General features: G+C 43.7%; 1 protein-coding gene across 1 annotated transcript in view; it reads left to right on the top strand.

Moving 5' to 3' along the window:
* Window positions 1-13052, top strand: part of GUCY1A2 (guanylate cyclase 1 soluble subunit alpha 2) — a 293950-nt gene that overhangs the window by 93546 nt on the left and 187352 nt on the right. The gene's annotated exons all lie outside the window — the stretch shown is intronic.

Below are 13052 nucleotides of genomic sequence, written 5' to 3'. Positions count from 1 at the left end.
ACCACCAATGCAAAACACTTTTTATTTTCTATTGTAAAATATCAAGAATATTCTGAGCCAATCAGAGTGCTCCTTCTGCATTTGCCGAATATTCGCAATTATTTTGTATTGTAAAATATCAAGAATATTCTGAGCCAATCAGAGTGCTCCTTCTGCATTTGCCGAATATTCGCAATTATTTTGTATTGTAAAATATCAAGAATATTCTGAGCCAATCAGAGTGCTCCTTCCGCATTTGCCGAATATTCGCAATTATTTTGTATTGTAAAATATCACGAATATTCTGAGCCAATCAGAGTGCTCCTACAGCATTTGTCGAAATTGCGCAATAAATATCGCATTCGCATGTTGCGATATTTCGATAAAATATCACGAATATTCTGAGCCAATCAGAGCGCTCCTCCAGCATTTCTCGAAATTGCGCAATAAATATCGCATTCGCATGTTGCGATATTTCGATAAAATATCACGAATATTCTGAGCCAATCAGAGTGCTCCTACCGCAGTTATCAAAAAATCGCAATTATTTTCGCATTCGCAATAGCGAAAAATCGCAATAATTTCATTTCGATAAAATATCACGAATATTCGAATTTAGCGAATATATCTCGAATATTCGAATATATATTCGAGATATATCGCGAAATCGAATATGGCATATTCTGCTCAACACTAGTGTGAACCGGCTCTGAGGAGCAACAGGAAGTGAGAAATTCAGACAAAGAAAACAAAGAAAAAAAACATTTTAGAAGGGAAATCAAAGAAAAAGGTAAGTGAACCAACAATGCACTAGCTTAAAGGAACCTATTTAGAAAATAAAAAACAAACCTTTACAACCACTTTAACCACTTAAGGACTGCCTCCTGCACATATACGTCGGCAGAATGGCACGGCTGGGCACAAGCACGTACATGTATGTCCTCTTAAAGTGCCCAGCCGTGGGTCATGGGCACGTGCCCGCGACCCGGTCTGAAGCTCTGTGACCGCGGCCGCAGGACCCGCGGACCCGATCACCGCCGGAGTCCCGCGATCGGTCCCCGGAGCTGAAGAACGGTGAGAGGTGTGTGTAAACACAGCTTCCCCGTTCTTCACTGTGGCGCTGTCATTGATCGTCTGTTCGCTGATATAGGGAAAGACAATCAATGATGTCACATGTACAGCCCCGCCCCCCTACAGTTAGAAACACATATGAGGTCACACTTAACCCCTTCAGCGCCCCCTAGTGGTTAACTCCTAAACGGCAATTGTCATTTTCACAGTAAACAATGCATTTTTATAGCATTTTTTGCTGTGAAAATGACAATGGTCCCAAAATTGTGTCAAAATTGTCCGATGTGTCAAAATTGACCGATGTGTCCGCCATAATGTCGCAGTCACGAAAAAAAATCGCTGATCGCCGCCATTAGTAAAAAAAAAATAATTAATAAAAATGCAATAAAACTATCCCCTATTTTGTAAACGCTATAAATTTTGCGCAAACCAAACGATAAACACGTATTGCGTTTTTTTTTACCAAAAATAGGTAGAAGAATACGTATCGGCCTAAACTGATGAAAACATTTTTTTTTATATATCTTTGGGGGATATTTATTATAGCAAAAAGTAAAAAAATATTGATTTTTTTTCAAAATTGTCGCTCTATTTTTGTTTATAGCGCAAAAAATAAAAACCGCAGAGGTGATCAAACACCACCAAAAGAAAGCCTTATTTGTGGGGAAAAAAGCACGCCAATTTTGTTTGGGAGCCACGATGCCCGACCGCGCAATTGTCAGTTAAAGCGACTCAGTGCCGGATTAGCAAAAACTGGCCAGGTCCTTTACCTGCATTTTGGTCCGGGTCTTAAGTGGTTAAGCAACACTTGTCAATCCCAATCCCAAAGGGGGAAAAATCTGTCTGATTTGGTACAACAATGTTGTTACGTGACGTACAAGGTCCACATTGTTATCTATGTACAGGCCCGGACTGGCCATAGGGCAAACTGTGCATATGCCCGGTGGGCCGCGGTGGAACGCGGGCCGGTTGCGGCCCGCATACGGTCCTTGGTGGCCTGCGGGCTGGTTGCGGCCCGCGAACGGCCCTCGGCGGGCCGCATGTCACGTCTCCCCAGGGTGTACCAAGGGGTTGCAGGCCGAGAGGGGACGCCCAGTTTACCTAATAGCAGAGATCCTCCAGAGAGAGATGAGCTGGGCGTATCACAGCCAGCTCTGACATTTCTCCCCTCCCCCTGCTGCCCGCACGACCAGTTAGAGGAGAGGAGCTGCTTCTACTCCTCCCCTCCTCTCCTCCTGTATCTGCCCCGCCCACTCTCCCGACAGACACTGTTCTTCTGCCTAAGGTATGTGGGCGGGAAGATTCAAGCTAAAGCCAAACAGAAAATAAAAAATTGAGTCTGATATCCATCCATCCAGTTCCTTCTGCCTCTGAGTAAGTACTGTGTGTACTGTACACTGATGTGGGGGTGCCCTTCATTCCCTTCTCTCTCTCTCTTCACCTTTCTTTCTCTCTCTATTATCTATCTATCTATCTTTATCTTTCTTCATCTATCTATCTATCTTCCCTTCTTTCTATCTATCTATCTATCTATCTATCTATCTATCTATCTATCTATCTATCTATCTATCTATCTATCTATCTATCTATCTATCTATCTCTATCTCTATCTATCTATCTATCTATCTATCTATCTATCTATCTATCTATCTATCTATCTATCTATCTATCTATCCACCTTTCTTTTTCTTTATATCTTTATCTTTCTATCTATATCTATCTTTCTTTGTATCTATTTTTCTTTCTCTCTCTCTCTCTCTCTCTCTGTCTATCTATATTTCTTTATCTCACCCCACATCCCATCATTAACCCCGCCTTGCCCCAAACCCCTACCCCCTCGGGCTGCTCAGTCTAAAATGCCCGGGCCTATTTTTTGTCCCGGTCCGGGCCTGTCTATGTATACCTGTGAAAATATACTAATAAAAATCGATTGAAAGAAGAGCATGAAATAAGGGAAAATTGTGCTTTTGGAAGACCTGTTCCTATGAGGGCTCTTTAAATTGAGAATTCTATTCATTTTAAAGACATTTTTTGGCATTATACTCTTTGCATCTCCAGAACAGGAAGTGTAAGAAAATCCTCCCATCGGGGAGAGCTGCAAAAAAAAAAAAAACTTAAATTTCATATTCCTGATTTGTGTTTGCTGCGCCATGTACTTGTTTTGTACTTGTAAAGTCTCATGTTCTCTTTGTATTGCTTACTTTGTGTGGAATCCCTGGTCTCTTGCTACAATCGGTGTGCTGCTGTTTCTCCTCCCCCAGATCTTATGTAGCTGAAAACAGAGGGTATGAGATCACTTATAAAAATAGGGCATAAACATTGTTTTTTATACTTATACACAAATGTTTTGCCTTTCATTTCTATTTTAACCACTTGCCGTCGCCGCACCGTCATAATACGTCCACAAGGTGGCTCTCCTAGGCGAGACCACGTAAATGGACGTCCTGCCTTTTAGCCGCGACTAGGGGCGCACGCGCGCCGCCGGAGGCGCGCACGCGCGCCCCCCGCTCGCCCCCGACTCCCGTGCGTGTGCCCGGCGGGCGCGATCGCCGCCGGGCACACGCGATCGCTCGGTACAGAGCGGGGAACGGGAGCTGTGTGTGTAAACACACAGCTCTCGTTCCTGTCAGCAGGGGAAATGCTGATTTTCTGTTCATACAATGTATGAACCGAGGATCAGTGTTTCCCCTAGTGAGGCCACCCCCCCCCCTACAGTAAGAACACACCCAGGCATACTTAACCCCTTCCCCGCCCCCTAGTGTTAACCCCTTCACTGCCAGTGGCATTTTTATAGTAATCTAATGCATTTTTATAGCACTGATCGCTATAAAAATGCCAATGGTCCCAAAAATGTGTCAAAAATGTCCGAAGTGTCCGCCATAATGTCGCAATACCGAAAAAAAAATCGCTGATCGCCGCCATTACTAGTAAAAAAAAATATTAATAAAAATGCCATAAAAATACCCCCTATTTTGTAAACGCTATAACTTTTGCGCAAACCAATCAATAAACGCTTATTGCGATTTTTTTTTACGAAAAATATGTAGAAGAATACGTATCGGCCTAAACTGAGGAAAAAAAATGTTTTTTTATATATTTTTGGGGGATATTTATTACAGCAAAAAGTAAAAAATATTCATTTTTTTCAAAATTGTCGTTCTATTTTTGTTTATAGCGCAAAAAATAAAAAACGCAGAGGTGATCAAATACCACCAAAAGAAAGCTCTATTTGTGGGAAAAAAAGGACGCCAATTTTGTTTGGGAGCCACGTCTCACGACCGCGCAATTGTCTGTTAAAGCGACGCAGTCCCGAATCGCAAAAAGTACTCTGGTCTTTGGGCAGCAATATGGTCCGGGGGCAGGGCCGGACTTACCATTGGGCTTGACTGGGCTCAAGCCCAGGGGCCCCACCCAATAGGGGGCCCCCTAAAAAAAAAAAAAAAAAAAAATCTTTTTTTTTTTTTTTTTTTTTTTTTAGGGGTCCAGAGGTCCCCAGGGGCCTGGAGCCCCCCAGGGCCCTGGACGGCAACCCCCCCTTTTTATTTATTTTTTTTATTTATTTTTATTTAATTTATTTATTTTTTGTAAAAAAATGTTTTTTTTATATATTTTTTATTTTTATATATATAATAATATATATATATAAAAATAAAAAATATATATAAAAAAAACATTTTTTTACAAAAAATAAATAAAAAAAAGGGGGGTTGCCGTCCGGGGCCCTGGAGACCCCTGGGCCCTTTAATAATAATAATAATATATATATATATATTATTATTATTATTATTATTATTAAAGGGCTCAGGGGTCTCCACGGCCCCCGGATGGCAACCCACCTTTTTTATTTTTTTATATACAGTGGGGATCGAAAGTTTGGGCACCCCAGGTAGAAATTTGTATTAATGTGCATAACGAGGCCAAGGAAAGATGGATAAATCTCCAAAAGGCATCAAATTACAGATTAGACATTCTTATAATATGTCAAAAAAAGTTATATTTTATTTCCATCATTTACACTTTCAAAATTACAGAAAACAAAAAAATGGCGTCTGCAAAAGTTTGGGCACCCTGCAGAATTTATAGCATGCACTGCACCCCCTTTGCAAAGCTGAGAGCTACCAGTGTCATGGATTGTTCTCAATCATCGTCTGGGAAGACCAGGTGATGTCAATCTCAAATGTTTTAAATGCCCAGACTCATCTGACCTTGCCCCAACAATCAGCACCATGGGTTCTTCTAAGCAGTTGTCTAGAAAATTGAAACTGAAAAAAGTTGACGCTCACAAAGCTGGAGAAGGCTATAAGAAGATAGCAAAGCGTTTTCAGATGTCAATATCCTCTGTTCGGAATGTAGTTAATAAATGGCAGTCATCAGGAACAGTGGAAGTTAAAGCAAGATCTGGAAGACCAAGACAAATAGACAGAACAGCTCGCAGGATTGTGAGAAAAGCAATTCAAAACCCACGTTTGACTGAACGATCCCTCCAGAAAGATCTGGCAGACACTGGAGTTGTGGTACACTATTCCACTATAAAGAGATACTTGTACAAATATGGTCTTCATGGAAGAGTCATCAGAAGAAAACCTCTCCTACGTCCTCACCACAAAAATCAGCGTTTGAACTTCGCAAATGAACATATAGACAGGCCTGATGCATTTTGGAAACAAGTTCTGTGGACCGATGAGGTTAAAATAGTATTTTTTGTCCGGAATGAGCAAAGGGACGTTTGGAGAAGAAAGAGCACAGAATTTAATGAAAAGAACCTCTGTCCAACTGTGAAGCATGGGGGTGGATCAATCATGCTTTGGGGTTGTATTGCAGCCAGTGGCACAGGGAAAATTTCACGAGTAGAAGGAAAAATGGATTCAATAAAATTTCAGCAAATTTTGGATGGTAACTTGATGCCATCTGTGAAAAAGCTGAAGTTAAAGAGAGGATGGCTTCTACAAATGGATAATGATCCTAAACACACCTCAAAATCCATGGGGGATTACATCAAGAGGCGTAAACTGAAGGTTTTGCCATGGCCTTCACAATCTCCTGACCTCAACATAATTGAAAATCTATGGATAGACCTTAAAAGAGCAATGCGTGACAGACAGCCCAGAAATCTCAAAGAACTGAAAGACTTTTGTAAGGAAGAATGGGCAAAGATCCCTCAAACAAGAATTGAAAGACTCTTGGCTGGCTACAAAAAGCGTTTACGAGCTGTGATACTTGCCAAAGGGGGCAGTGCAAGATATTAACTCTGCAGGGTGCCCAAACTTTTGCAGATGCCATTTTTTTGTTTTCTGTAATTTTGAAAGTGTAAATGATGGAAACAAAATCTAACTTTTTTTGACATATTATAAGAATGTCTAATCTGTAATTTGATGCCTTTTGGAGATTTTTCCCTCTTTCCTTGGCTTCGTTATGCACATTAATACAAATTTTTACCTGGGGTGCCCAAACTTTCGATCCCCACTGTATATATATATATATATATATATATATTTTTTTTTTTTTATTAAAGGGCTCAGAGGTCCCCAGGGCCCCATGTGGCAACCCCCCTTTTTTTATTTTTTTTATAAATGTTTATTTTTTTATTTTTTATTAAAATGCCCAGAGGTTCCCAGGGGCCCAGAGGTCCCCAGGGCCCCGGATGGCAACCTCCCTTTTTTTATGTATTTTTTATAAATGTTTTTTTTTTATTATTAAAGGGCCCAGAGGTTTATTTTTTCTTTTTATTAAAAGGCCCAGAGGTCCCCAGGGCCCCGGATGGCTACCCCCCTTTTTTATATATATATATATATATATATATATATATATATATATATATATATATTTGTTTTCTTCTTTATTTCTTCTTTTTTTTGTAAAGGCTTCTCAATTTGCGGCAGCCCCCACCCTTCTCAATTTCAGGCGACAGCACCCCCACCCCCCCTAGGTTCTCTGCTTCAGGGGGCCCATGCCTTAAGCTGTGCAAGGGGCCCCAAAATTCCTGATGGCGGCCCTGCGCATGCCTCCCAACACGCACGGATTCTGTGGGACTTTCCCGCACAGACAGCTTCTTCCCGCATTTAATTAATTTTCCCGCACTGCAAGAGGAGGCAGCACGGAAGCAGGAGGAACCGGAGTGGTGTGTGGAGGACTGTGGCTGCTGAAGGGAAGAAAGCCGACAGCCGGGCTAATGACAGTCTGTGGCCCCGGCTGTTGGCACAGGTGAGAGGCACTCCCCCCCTCAACAACTGAAAAATCCCCCCCCCCCGCTCAACAACTTTAATGTGCTCCCCCCCGCTCAACAACTTCAATTCGCCCCCCCCGCTCAACAACTTTGATCCCCCCAATTCTCGGCTCCAGGGGGCCCCTTCAACACTCAAGCCCAGGGGCCCCCACCACCCTAAGTCCTGCCCTGTCCGGGGGGTAAGTGGTTAAAGAGGTTGTAAACCTCAGATATGAAACATGAACACAGCATAGCCCTCTATAGTGTATACTTGTCTTAATAAAGAGCACTGAGGCCTTGTACAGACGACCCAACATGTCCGATGGGATCATTTGGTCTGATGACTGTACACACCATCAGACCAAATTCCGCGCGGACAGAATACGCGGTGACGATGCGGCGACGTGACAGCGACGCGGCGACGTGCGCGAACCCGGAAGTTCAATGCTTCCACGCATGCGTCAAATCACTTTGACGCAATGCGCGGGTTCTCGGGCCAGCAGACATGTCCGATGAGTCGTACTGACCATTGGACATGTCCGGCGGACAGGCTTCCAGCGGACATGTTTCTTAGCATGCTAAGAAACAGTTGTCTGCTGGAAACCTGTCCGCTAGGCCGGAAAATTGTCCGGTCGGCCCTACACACGACCGAACATGTCTGCTGAAACTGGTCCGACGGACCAGTTTCAGCGGACATGTTCGGTCGTGTGTACGAGGCCGAAGTGTCACTTTTGTCTGCTGCTGCATTCCTCTGTTATCAGCATGAATCACTTCTGGCAAGTTTTCCTGACACCAAGAAAAAAAGGTTACATGGAGGAAGATCCAGCTGATTGACTGCCTCAGCTCTGTTCTTTTGTGTTGTGTGAAGGGGAGGTGTGTCCCTTCCCTCCAATCAGCTTCCTTTTTACTGAACTCGCAGACAACCTTTATAAGTCAGCACTTTGAACAGATGTACAGAGGAGGAGACTGCAGATAGAAAGGTGCAACTTATGTAGGAGGATTTGTTTCATCTCTGTGTATCACCTGAGGCCAGTTACTTCACTGGGTATACTGTATGTAAGGGTTTACAACCGCTTTAACCACTTCCCACCCGGCCTATAGCAGAAGTGGTTGTGTTATCCTGGCGGGGGTCATATGACGTCAAGCAGGATAACATGCCAGCGCGTGCACCTCGGGGACGCTCAGCGTGGCGATCACTGGTGCTGTGTGTCAGTCTGACACACTGCATCTCCGATCGTAATAAGGAGCTTCTGATGGAGGCTCCTTACCACGTGATCAGCTGTGACCAACTTATGTGTACTGCTAGGCTTCACTGATGAGCCCTGATAGGAGGCACTAATGGGCACTGATAGGAGGCACTAATGAGCACTGATAGAAGGCAATAATGGGTACGGATAGGAGGACCTCATGGGCTGCAGAGTGGGAGGAAAGGGCTGCAGAAAACCTGGCAAGTCTGTTTACATGTGATCAGCTAATCACATGATAAAGGGCCGCTGTGATTGCACTGGATGCAGTGGTGTATTTAGGTTTTGTGCTGCCCTAGGCCTGACTAAATGTGTGCAACTCCTAATTTAAATATGATCCACCCATTCCTGTCAAGGTCACACCCCTTCCTGTTTAATACCTGCCCTGAAATTTTCTGGAGAGATTTCCTGATTGGACCTAATGGGCACTGATAGGAGGCACTAATGGGCACTGATAGGTGGTATTGATGAGCACTGATAGGCAGAACTCATAGGCAGCATTGGTGAGCACTGATAGGTGGCACTGATAGCAGCACTGATGGTCACTGAGCACAGATAGATACTGATAGGTGGCATTGATAAGCATTGATAGGTGTCACTGATGGACGCTGTTAGGCAGCATTGATGAGCACTGATAGGTGGTGCTAATCAGCAGAATTGATGGGGACTAATATGCGGGATTGATGAGCACTGATAGGTAACACTTGTAGGCGGAATTGATGGGCACTGATAGGCAGCACTAATAGGTGGTATTGATGAGCACTGATAGGAGGCACTGGTGGGCACTGATAGGTGACATTGATGAGCACTAATAGGCAGAACTCATAGGCAGCATTGGTGAGCACTGATAGGTGGCACTGATAGGCAGCACTGGGCATTGAGCACTGACATGTGGCACTGATATATACTGATATGTGGCACTGATGAGCACTGATGGGTAGCACTGATGGGCACTGACAGGCAGCTTCGATGAGCAATGATAGGCAGCATTGATGAGAACTGATAGATGGCACTGATGGGCAGCATTGAAGAGCATTGATAGGTGACACTGATGGACACTGTTAGGCGGCATTGATGAGCACTGATAGGTAACACTTGTAGACAGAATTGATAGACACTGATAGGTGGCATTGATGGGAACTTATGGGTGGCATTAATGAGTACTGATAGGTGGCACTGATGATTGGGGCACTGATTATCAGTGTAAACTATTTATTGACATTCTTGAAGGTTAACGGCAGTCCTTTCCTCACACAGACACAGCGTGGGAGGAAAGGGCTGCAGAAAACCTGGCAAGTCTGTTTACATGTGATCAGCTAATCACATGATAAAGGGCCGCTGTGATTGCACTGGATGCAGTGGTGTATTTAGGTTTTGTGCTGCCCTAGGCCTGATTAAATTTGTGCAACTCCTAATTTAAATATGATTTACCCCTTCCTGTCAAGGTCACACCCCTTCCTGTTTAATACCTGAAATTTTCTGCAGAGATTTACTCTCACTAAAAATAAAGAGAAATTAATTGATGACAATTTTTTTTTTAATAGGGGCTATAACCATCCCTTACTCAATCCAAAATGGAAACAAAAAAGTGTTGCCTATAGTTCTACTTCTGCTAAATTAATGGAAGACTAATGCGTACACACGATCATTTTTTGGCATTTTTCAGGTTCTGAAAAACGAAAAAAAAAAAAAAGAATTAGAACATGCTGCATTTTTTAAAGTCGTTTAAACTATGTCGTTTTTCGTGTTGTAAAAAATGATCATGTGTGGGCTCAAACTATGTTAAAAACCTGCGCATGCTCAGAAGCAAGTTATGAGACGGGAGCGCTCGTTCTGGTAAAACTACCGTTCATAATGGAGTAAGCACATTCATCACGCTGTAACAGACAAAAAAGCGTGAATCGTCTTTTACTAACACGGAATCAGCTAAAGCAGCCCCAAGGGTGGCGTCATCCGCATGGAACTTCCCCTTTATAGTGCCGTCGTACGTGTTGTACGTCACAGCGCTTTGCTAGATCATTTTTTTAAAACGATGGTGTGTGGGCAACATCGTTTTAATGATGAAGTTGGGAAACTATGTTTTTTCAACATGCTGAAAATCAACGTTTTTTTTCATGCTGAAAATTGATCGTGTGTACGCGGCATAAGAAGGTATAACCAGGCCAGTAGTGCAGCAGAAAACATATAGCACGGTGATGAAGGTGAATGTGGTCCAGGCAGTGAGCAAAGGAAGGATTGGGGGCAGGAACAAACAAATCCATCTGTATATTTTTCTCATCAGCAATCAACAGAAATAAAATTAAGATTCCCAAATATGTACAACTGACACAAGCAAAGAATTGCAGGAGAGTCCCATACCTCCCAACTGTCCCTGATTTTGAGGGACTGTGCCTGATTTGGAGCAATGTCCCTCATTCTCCTCATTTGTCCCTCATTTTGGTCTGATCTATACAGATGTATATAAAATGCACTTTTTATCTATCAAAAAGTGTTTGATTTCTAAATTGCTGCATTTGTAAATTCCAAAAGCCAATATAAAGAAATAGTAGTGGTAAAAAAAGCACTTGTGGGTTTAACCAATCTTATTTTTTTTGTACAATTCTCCTTTAAGGGGGCATGGCAAGGGGTGTGTCCTATGCCTGCATACTTTTGCTGATAGGTGTCCCTCATTGCCATCTCAGAAAGTTGGGAGGTATGAGAGTCCTACTACCTACCTGATAGGTATAGATGACCATGTCAGTATCCCTTGTGTATGCGCCATCCCTATCATACCAGCAGCAGTGCGGCTGCTTTATGGGAGCACAAGACTGATTTGTCTTGTGGCCCAGTCCACCTCATAAGACTGGCATTGCACTAAAAGTGTAGCACAAGCCGGCAAGACTATTTTCATGCTGCCCCCCTGCAAAGTGCCGCCCTAGGCCTTGGCTTTGTTGGCCTAGGCCAAGATACAGCGTTGACTGGATGCACGACTGAGGGGGCACGCAGAAGGCCGGGTTCTGGGAGAATATCCATGGATGACACCCTCCCAAAATTGGAAGCCTAGGGCTCGGATGGAAAAGGGGGAGCAGGGGGGGCCTATCATGGTTTCTTGCACCTGGGCCCTGAACATTCTAGTTACGCCTCTGCTGAGGCTGTTCACTTCACGGGGTATAGGAGAGGGTTTACATCCACTTTAAGATTTCTCTTCTCTATCCAAAACCAAAAAACTAAGATTTTCAGCTTTAAAAATATTGTAATAACTACAGTGCTGAATTTATTTTTGACATTTATATCTGATTAAAAAATGCTACCTTCATACACATTCATATACTACCTGTATATTCATATGTGAATATGGGGATCCTTACATCAACTACACAGTGCCAGGTCCTCTATGCAGCTAAACACTTATAGCTAGATTCAGGTAGAGTTAGGTCGGCGTATCAGTAGATACGCCGACCTAACTCGGAATCTGCGCCGACCTAAGTTTAAGTGTATTCTCAAACAGAGATACACTTAAACCTATCTAAGATAAGACGGCTTGCGCCGTCCTATCTTAGGGTGCAATATTTAGGCTGGCCGCTAGGTGGCGCTTCCATTGCAGTTGGCGTAGAATATGTAAATCACTAGATACGCCTATTCACGAACGTACGCCCGGCCGACGCAGTACAGATACGCCATTTACGTAACGCTTTATCAGGCCTAAAGTTATTCTGTCAAAAAGTATGTTAAAGCGGTGGTTCACCCTTAAAGGGCACTTTTTCCCCTTAGATTCATGCTCGTTTTCTCTAGGGGAATCGGCTATTTGTTTTAAAATATGAGCATTACTTACCCGTTTACGAGATGCATCCTCTCCGCCGCTTCCGGGTATGGGCTGCGGGAATGGGCGTTCCTTCTTGATTGACAGTCTTCCGAGAGGCTTCCGACGGTCACATCCATCGCGTCACGATTTTCCGAAAGAAGCCGAACGTCGGTGCGCAGGCGCAGTATAGAGCCGCACCGACGTTCGGCTTCTTTCGGCTACGAGTGACGCGATGGATGCGACCGTCGGAAGCCTCTCGGAAGACTGTCAATCAAGAAGGAACGCCCGCTCCCGAAGACCCATACCCGGAAGCGACGGAAGAAGATGCATCTCGAAAACGGGTAAGTACAGCTCATATTTTAATACAAATAGCCGATTCCCCTAGACCGAACGAGCAGGAAGCTAAGGGAAAAAAAAAAAAAAAAAAAGAAATGGTTGAACTCCCGCTTTAAGTATGGCCGCCGTTCCCGCTTCGAAATTCGAAAATTTTACATTGTTTGCGTAAGTCGTCCGTGAATAGGGATTTACGTCATTTACGTCCACGTCGAAATCAATAGGACCGTGCTGCGTACTTACCCGCAATGCACACTGGGAAATGTAGGCGGACGGCGCATGCGCCGTTCCAAAAAAGCGTCAAAGCATATTATCATAAAACACGCCCCCTCAGCCTATTTTGAATTAGGCGCACTTGCGCCCGCCGCATTTACGCTACGCCGCCGTAAGTTAGGAGGCAAGTACTTTGAGAATACAGTACTTGCCTCTCTGACTTAAGGCG

This window comes from Rana temporaria, chromosome 2 (assembly GCF_905171775.1).
Source record: "Rana temporaria chromosome 2, aRanTem1.1, whole genome shotgun sequence".
Classification (NCBI taxonomy): domain Eukaryota; kingdom Metazoa; phylum Chordata; class Amphibia; order Anura; family Ranidae; genus Rana; species Rana temporaria.
The sequence above is the reverse complement of the archived record's forward strand: the minus strand, read 5'-3'. Positions and strand labels throughout refer to the sequence as shown.